Genomic DNA, 8091 nt, shown 5'->3' with positions numbered 1-8091 from the left:
CATCAGCTCAAGCACCTGAGGTATCTATCACTAGTAAATGTTGGTATATCTGTACTTCTAGAGAACATTGGCAAGATGAAACTGTTGCAATTCCTTGACCTTGGTGGATGTACAAAATTGGTGAATCTTCCTGACAGCATTGTGAAGCTTGGCCAGCTGAGGTTACTTGCACTTCCCGAAGCAAGTATGGTACCTAGAGGGTTTAGTGGTCTGACAAATATGAGGAAACTAAATTTGTTTCGAGCCCACATGGATGGTGATTGGTGCAGTTTGGATGAGTTGGGGCCTCTTTCACAGCTTAGGTATCTTGGATTAACTGAATTAGAGAATGTATCTGCTGCCTCGTTTGCTGCTAATGCTAGGCTCGGCGAGAAGATGCATCTTATCACACTACACCTGGGTTGCACCAGCAAACTGGGAGATAATGGGTTGGTCAAAGAGAAGAAAGGTGTCTCTGAGGAAGAGCAGCAACAAATTGAGAAGGTTCATGATAAGCTGGCCAGCAACTCCCGAGCTGGATGATGTCCACATCAATGGTGCCCCTCAACAACTTGAAGGCTATTTTTTTCATGATCTGGCTTGTTGCACACAACTTTCCAATGGGTTGTGCCAGCTCCCCAATCTGCAGCTTCTACAGGTCTCTCGTGCTCCATGCATCAAACATGTGGGAACTGGATTCTTGCAGGTGGCAGCAGCTTCATTTCCGAGGTTAAATAAATTGCTCTTGGACGGAATGGTGGAATGGGAGGAGTGGGAGTGGGAGGAGCAAGTACAAGCCATGCGTCGTTTGTAGAAACTTGTGCTCAGTAAATGCAGAGTGAGGCATGTTCCTCCAGGCCTTGCCTCCAATGCAAGCTCTTTGAAAATATTATATCAACGAGATGTCAAGCACCTCAGCTACATCGAGAGCTTTCCTTGTGTTGTTGAGCTTATAGTGAATCGATGCCCTGACCTGGAGAGGATCACCCATATCCCCAATCTGCAGAAGCTTAACATCCAGAACTGCCCAAAGTTGAAGGTGCTGGAGCGTATCGCTTCACTCGAGAGGCTTCTCCTGGAGGATTACACCATGGAAAAACTCCCAGAATACATGCGAGACATAAAGGCAAGGAGTTTGCAGTTATTCTGCAGGCTATGGTTGCTCTCTGCGGTAGCCGCGGGACAATCTGGCACTGAGTGGGACAAGTTCAGCCAAGTGGAGCATGTCAAGGCATATGCAGGTGATGGATACAACCAAAGAAAATGGTACGTTTTGTACACGAGAGGGGACAACTACAAGCTAGATTCAAATATTAGCAGCTCTACCATATTTGAAGGTATAGAAAATCAAACATCAAGCTTTGTCTTAATTTGTTTGAGCACTCTTTTTGCCAGTTTATAAGTTAATTTGATTTTATCTCTTGCTTTTCGTCCAGATATATTATGTACCTCCCTAGTGCATGTTGCTAAGTATTTTGTCTTTTGACTGCTTCCCAATGCACGTTTTCTCGAGTTTAACATACCTAGAGTATCATGTAACCATATTGTAATTTTCTTGCCATGCAGGAACCTTATCATCTTGTATGGTGGACCCACGAGGATTTGAGTCGGTGTACAAAATGAGAAGAAGCACCTTTAGTTACGTCTGCAGCTTGGTGAGGGTGTCATTTTTTGAAAGTATGATGGCAAGGGAGCACACCTTTGTTGATGGGAGAGTGTTGTCTTTACAAGATGGAGTAGCCGTCGCTCTGAGGATGCTGAACTCTGGTGAAACATCGGTTGCCTTAGGGTCCTCTGTTGGTGTGAACGAGTCAACTGTCTCGCTGGTAACTCAGAGGTTTATTGAGGCTATTCGGGAGCGAGCGCTGCGCCATTTGGACTGGCCATACTATTTCCAAGCAATGGAGAAGATCAAGTGCAGGTTTGACAAGATCCACGGCTTGCCAAACTATTGCGGTGTTGTACATAGAGCTTACTTTAAAATTGGATCACCAAACCTTGACCATGAGAACACTGACACACTAATGCAAGCCGTCGTTGATCCAGATATGAGGTTCACAAATATTTGGTTTGGAGCATCAAGTAGCATGAACCAGTCAAGTCTTTTGCACGACTCTTGGCTCTTCAAGTCCTACGAGAAAGGTACTTTGCTTGATGGTAGCAAGCTGAAGCTATCAGATGGCTCAGACGTTGGAGACTACATCATTGGTGATGCAGGATACCCTCTTCGTCCATGGCTCCTCACACCTTACCGATTGGAGGATGACATCTCAGACTCAAAAGTGGAGTTCAACAAGAGACACTCTGCAGCTACAGCCATGGCGTTGAGGGCACTGGAAAGGTTGAAAGACACATGGAAGTGTCTACAGGGAGAAGGCTGGCATCCGAATAATCAAAATGATTTGCGGTGGACAATCAACACGTATTGTAGGTTGCATAACATAATGATAGACATGGAGGAGGACGGTGCAGCCATGCTGAGCAATCAGGAGGAGAATTGCATCGAGCAAGTGAGCCATTTATTTGCCTTTCCCTCCCGTTGACTCCATCTTTCACCTACTTGGTTAGTCCACACATTCGCTGCAGAGGAGGAACAAGAAGCATCCGGTCGAAGAGATGAAAACAATGAACAAGAAGCACACCAACTACAAACAATGGATCGCGGGAAATTATACAGAAACAACAAATTGACAGCCCAAGAAAATGGTATGTGTTATACACAAGAAGTGGCAACTGCAAGTTAGATTCAAATACTGGCTGCTTTATCTTATTATACTTTTGTTTCATTTTCTCCTGCCTTTCATCCATTTATGCTGCTTGATGACTGAATATATTCCATAAATTTTTTTTTCACATGATTATGAGTTGTTTCAGATGACATAAAAACATGGTTGTACGTGTGGGTTCTTTTATGCATAGCTACTTTCTGATTTAGTTGCACCCCATGTCTTTCTTGTTATACTAGGTTAGCTCTTGCATTGTAAATTAGAGATTATGTATAACCAGTTTTGTACTTCTCTTGCCATGCAGAAACTTTATCATATTGTATGGTGGGCACACAAGGATTTGAGTCTCTGTACAAAATGAGAAGAAGTACCTTTAGTTACATCTGCAGCTTGGTGAAGGTGCCCCTTTCTGAAGATATGATGGTAGGAGGCCACACCTTTGTTGACGAGAGAGTGCTGTCTTTCCATGATGGAGTGGCCATTGCTTTGAGAATGTTGAACTCCGGTGAGTCGCCGGAGATTGTGGGATCATCAGTTGGTGTGGATGGGTCAACGGTTTTGCTGTTAACTCAGAGGTTTGTTAAGGCTATGGCAGGACGAGCAAGGCACGAGAAGATCAAGTTGCCTGGCTCAACTCAAGTGGAGAAGATCAAGGCTATGGGTCAGGTTGCCTGGCTCCGCTCAAGTGGAGAAGATCAAGCGCAAGTTTGACAAGGTCCATGGCATGCCAAACTGCTGCAGTGTTGTACATACAACTCACATCAAATTTGGATCGCAAAACCATGAGAATGAGGAAAATGATGGCGTGCTAATGCAAGCCATGGTAGATCCAGATATGAGGTTCACAGACATTTCATTGGGATCGCAACGAAACATGAACCAGTCAAGCATGTTGCACAACTCTTATCTCTTCAAGTGCTGCGAGAGGGGTGCTTGGCTGAATGGTAGCAACCTGAAGGTACCATCAGATGGAGGATCGGAAGTCAAGGAATAAATAATTGGCGATGCAGGATACCCTCTTCGTCCTTGGCTCCTCACTCCTTACCAGTTGGAGAATGGCCTCTCACTCTCAGGCGCCAAAGTTGAGTTTAACAGGAGACATTCTGCCGCTACAGCCGTCGCGCTGAGGGCACTGGCAAGGTTAAAGGAGACATGGAAGTGCCTGGAGGGAGAAGGGTGGCGTCCAAATAATCAACTTGAGGCGTACTGGACAGTCGACACGTGCTGTATATTGCATAACATAGTGATAGACATGGAGGAGGATAAAAGAGGAGGAGAATTACATCAAGCAAGTGCGGCAGTTAGCAGACGAGGACGCCATGAGGGTGAGGGATGCACTGTCCCAGCACTTGATTGAATGTTGGAAAGTATTTTTTTTGTACCTATTCTGCTAGTTTTACTTCAAGTATGAAAAATCTAGAGTAATATGTTACCTCTTGCCTTGTAAATTCGAGATTATGTAACCAATGTTCTTCCAATCCAGGAACCTTATCATCTTCTATTGTGGATGCACAATTTGAATCTGTGTACAAAATGAGAAGAAGCACCTTCAGTTATATCTGCATCTTGGTGAAGACCCCATTTTTGGAATCTCACCTTTGTTGACGGAAGAGTGCTGTCTTTGCAGGATGGAGTAGCCATCGCTCTGAGAATCCTGAACTCTGGTGATTCACCCGTTACCATAGGATCCTGTATTGGTGTGAACGGGTCAACTGCCTCACTAGTAACTCAGAGTTTTGTTAAGGCTATGGTGGAGCGAGCACTGCTCCATGCGCGTTGGTCATACTCTTCCCAAAAAATGGAGAAGATGAAGCGTAAGTTTCACAAGGTCCATGGCATGCCCAACTGCTGTGGTGTTGTACATACAACTCATATCACATTTGGATCACAAAACTGTGACCATGAGGAGAATGAAGGCATACTCATGCAAGCCGTCCTTGATCCTGATATGAGGTTCAGAGACATTGACATGTGGCGGCCACAAGTGCATTTGTCAAGCATGGCGGCTTTGCACAACTCTCATCTCTTCAAGTATTGCGAGAATGGTACTTGGCTGAATGGTAGCAAGCTGAAGATATCATCAGGTGGTGGATCGGCAGTCAGGGAATACATCATTGGTAATGAAGAATACTCTCTTCGTCCGTGGCTCCTCACACCTTATCAGCTGGAGAGTAACCTCTCAGACTCAGACTCAAAAGTAGAGTTCAATAAGAGGCTAAACTCAGTAACTACAGCTGTCGCGCTGAGGGCATTGGGAAGGTTAAAGGACACATGGAAGTGCCTGCAGGGAGAAGGGTGGCGTCCAAATAATCAACTTGAAGCTTATTGGACAGTCCACACGTGCTGTATATTGCATAACATAGTGATAGATATGGAGGAGGACGGTGTAGGCATGCCGAGCGATGAGGAGTATAATCGCATCAAGCAAGTGTGGCATGTAGCAGATGATGGTGTCAGGGTGAGGGATATACTGTCCCAGCACTTGGTTGAATCTGGAGGTAAATTAAGACAAGTGTCAATGTGTTTGTTCGTATGCTAGCTTTGTCTATTTTTTTTTCTTTGTAATTTCCTGCAATTGATTCCATCTTAATTTCATCTGTTTGGTTAGCCTGCACAATGGCTGTAGAGGAGGAACAGGAAGCAGTAGTAGCTGCATCAAGTTCAGGAGATAAAAACAAGCAGGAACAAGAGGTGCACCGAGCACAACGAGCGGATCGAGGAAAGGAGAAAGTGCATGGTAGCTAGCTAAGGAGATGAGATCGGACCGCCTTCTCCACTGAATCAACTTGGTACTATTCTTTTTGTTTCCTCTTCCTGTTTTCTATATCAATTTAGTGTCAGTTAAATTAATTTAATGTATGTTGGAAGCACCATGATATCCCTCGGTTATAGGTTAAACATGCTTAAAAGAAACTAAGCTGAGCTCATCTACTTTAAATCTTGATAGGAGCAGGTGGAAGAGGGCACCCTTGGAGATCTTCATCCTGCTGCTTGGTTACATCTAACAAGATGCTGAACTGATGCTGCAAGATGAATTTAAAGTTGGATCGACAAACTATTCATTCTGCTTTTCTTTTAGTTGGCATGTCTTTGGCAAAGGCAACTGTTCTGTATCTTATATTATCGACAATACGCTCAATTTCATGCGTCGAGAGAAGAACCAGTAGTGTAGCTGCACGGGAACAGACTATTTTGTGATTATCCAGACATCCTTTCAGGTTCTGCAACCTGAAGAATGCCCAAACATAATGGCAGAGTATTGGATATTTATGACAGGTGTTTGAGTTGAGCATGATTCATTCCAGTTGTTTCAGCTGCTAGTGTTAAGCGCATCGTGGAAATGTATCTGCTATCGCAATTTACAGTAGAAGAGAGATGATCAATCGATTTGGCCTTCACCTGGATGCAATCTATGGGCTGTCGCAATGTAGAATAGAACAGAGGTGACATCGCAATTTACACCCATGGAACTGGATTCAGAAGAACGTATATATGTTTGGGCTGAATCAATGTTCAGTTTACACCCATGGAACTGAATGTGGCTTAAGAAGAAAAGAATTCTCCTCCCTCAGGCCTCAACTATGTTATGGCGACACAGACGACAGCGTCAAACTCGAATGCATGGACGTGGCCAAGTGTTGATTAATCTAACGGTTCACTGGTCCTGCAACCACAACTGTTAATTAATTCAGCGAGTGAGGAGAGATTAGCAAGCTCATGACTAAACTCGGCTCTGCTCTGTAATCTGTACATCGCTAGTAATTTTCAGACGAGGGATACGTTGAACCCTGCTGCATGAGCTCGTTATACCTGTAAAGCCAGGCGCTGAGAAGTTGCAGTGAATACAAGCCTTCAAGAAAGCACAAGTCCTGTAAATTCCCTAGTGATAGTGTTTCAAGGGAGGTTAGTAGTGATAGTGTTTTAAGGGAGGTTAGTAGTGATAGTGTTTCAAGGGAGGTTAGTAGTGATAGTGTTTCAAAGCAGGTTAAATGACCAATTAACAATGATGAAGAGCTTCTGCACCAGATCACGGAAAGTTGTTTCAGGTGTGGCAAGTCACTACTGAAGAAATCAGCTGCAACCACACAATGTGATATGTGGAGAATCTCAAGGGACGCATGAAAAAAGTTCAAGCCGACAAAGTCCTGCTGGTGGAACCAGTGGCAGGCCAATGTTCCTTGTACAAATGAGCCTTATCCTCTCCTCATGGTAACACACCCATGCATTGACGATATCTGCTTTTACCCATACTTCATCCCCCTCTCCTTCAAGAGCACTTTCAATGGTTTGAAGATAAGAAATATCAGCATCCATCAATGTCATCAAGTGCTTCAGAGATGAATGTTCTGACAAAAGTACATTTCTCATGTTTGACCCTAAATCCAGCTCCCACATGGAAGAAAGCCGGGACTTCAAGTTGTATGTCATCATGTTGTTCTCCCTCTGGTCATGTTGTTCTAGCTCATCGTTAGAAATAAACATAAGAAGCATGCAATTCACATTCACAAACTCTTCAAGGCTGGCTAGAAGAGAAGGTAATGTCTTCTGGTTTGGGACATTCACAAACTCTTCAAGGCTGGCTAGAACAAAAGGTAATGTCTTCTGGTTTGGGACATTCACCTGGCAAAGTGAGGAGAAATTTACAAAGAGAGCGGCAATGGATGGTAAGATTTCTAAGGCACTGCAATTAACAAGGTCAAGTGATTCCAGATTCTGGAAATAAGATTCGCCAAGGAACCAGCTGGGATATTTTGCATATCTATAACCTTCGATAGTAAGCCCCTTAATTTGAGGCGGTGGCATCATACCTTCCAGAGTTTCCAAATGTAAACTATAAAGTGCAGTCATGCCAGCTTTGTAACTTCATACAAGGTGCAATCTCTCAAGATGGCTTTTCAAATGTACTCTTGTTTCGAAGGCTTGATACTTTCTAGCGACATTCTCGAAATCTTTGATACCTAAACTGCCTCCAAGGCTGTTCATGTGCTTCAGCTGCTGCACCTGTCAAGGGATGCGACCACACAAAAGTATCTGAGATTTTGGAGCCAAGCTAACTTGCCTATGTAAGGGATGTGACCATGTTCTTCCAAGATATATCAACTTACTCAATCTGGATAAATTTGTCAGGCACAATTATAATGTTGGCACCGAACCGAAGTAATTGCAATTGGTAAAGAGCACACAATGATTCAGCTAATTCGGATATTGGCGTTATTCCGATTTTCAAGTACCGAATATGCTTCAATTCACCAACAGATTCAAGTAGCTTCAGGCGGCGCTATTGGTGCCTATGTAAGGGATGTGACCATGTTCTTCCAAGATATATCAACTTACTCAATCTGGATAAATTTGTCAGGCACAATTATAATGTTGGCACCGAACCGAA

At 43.9% G+C, this 8091-nt stretch overlaps 1 pseudogene; it reads left to right on the top strand.

Annotated features, from left to right (window-relative positions):
- The first annotated feature begins 3 nt into the window (after window positions 1-3).
- LOC119348080 lies at window positions 4-5450 on the top strand (annotated as a pseudogene).
- Window positions 5451-8091: the final 2641 nt, after the last annotated feature.

The sequence above is a fragment of the Triticum dicoccoides genome, unplaced genomic scaffold (genome assembly GCF_002162155.2).
Source record: "Triticum dicoccoides isolate Atlit2015 ecotype Zavitan unplaced genomic scaffold, WEW_v2.0 scaffold8426, whole genome shotgun sequence".
NCBI lineage: Eukaryota > Viridiplantae > Streptophyta > Magnoliopsida > Poales > Poaceae > Triticum > Triticum dicoccoides.
This window is presented reverse-complemented; position numbering and strand designations above follow the sequence as displayed.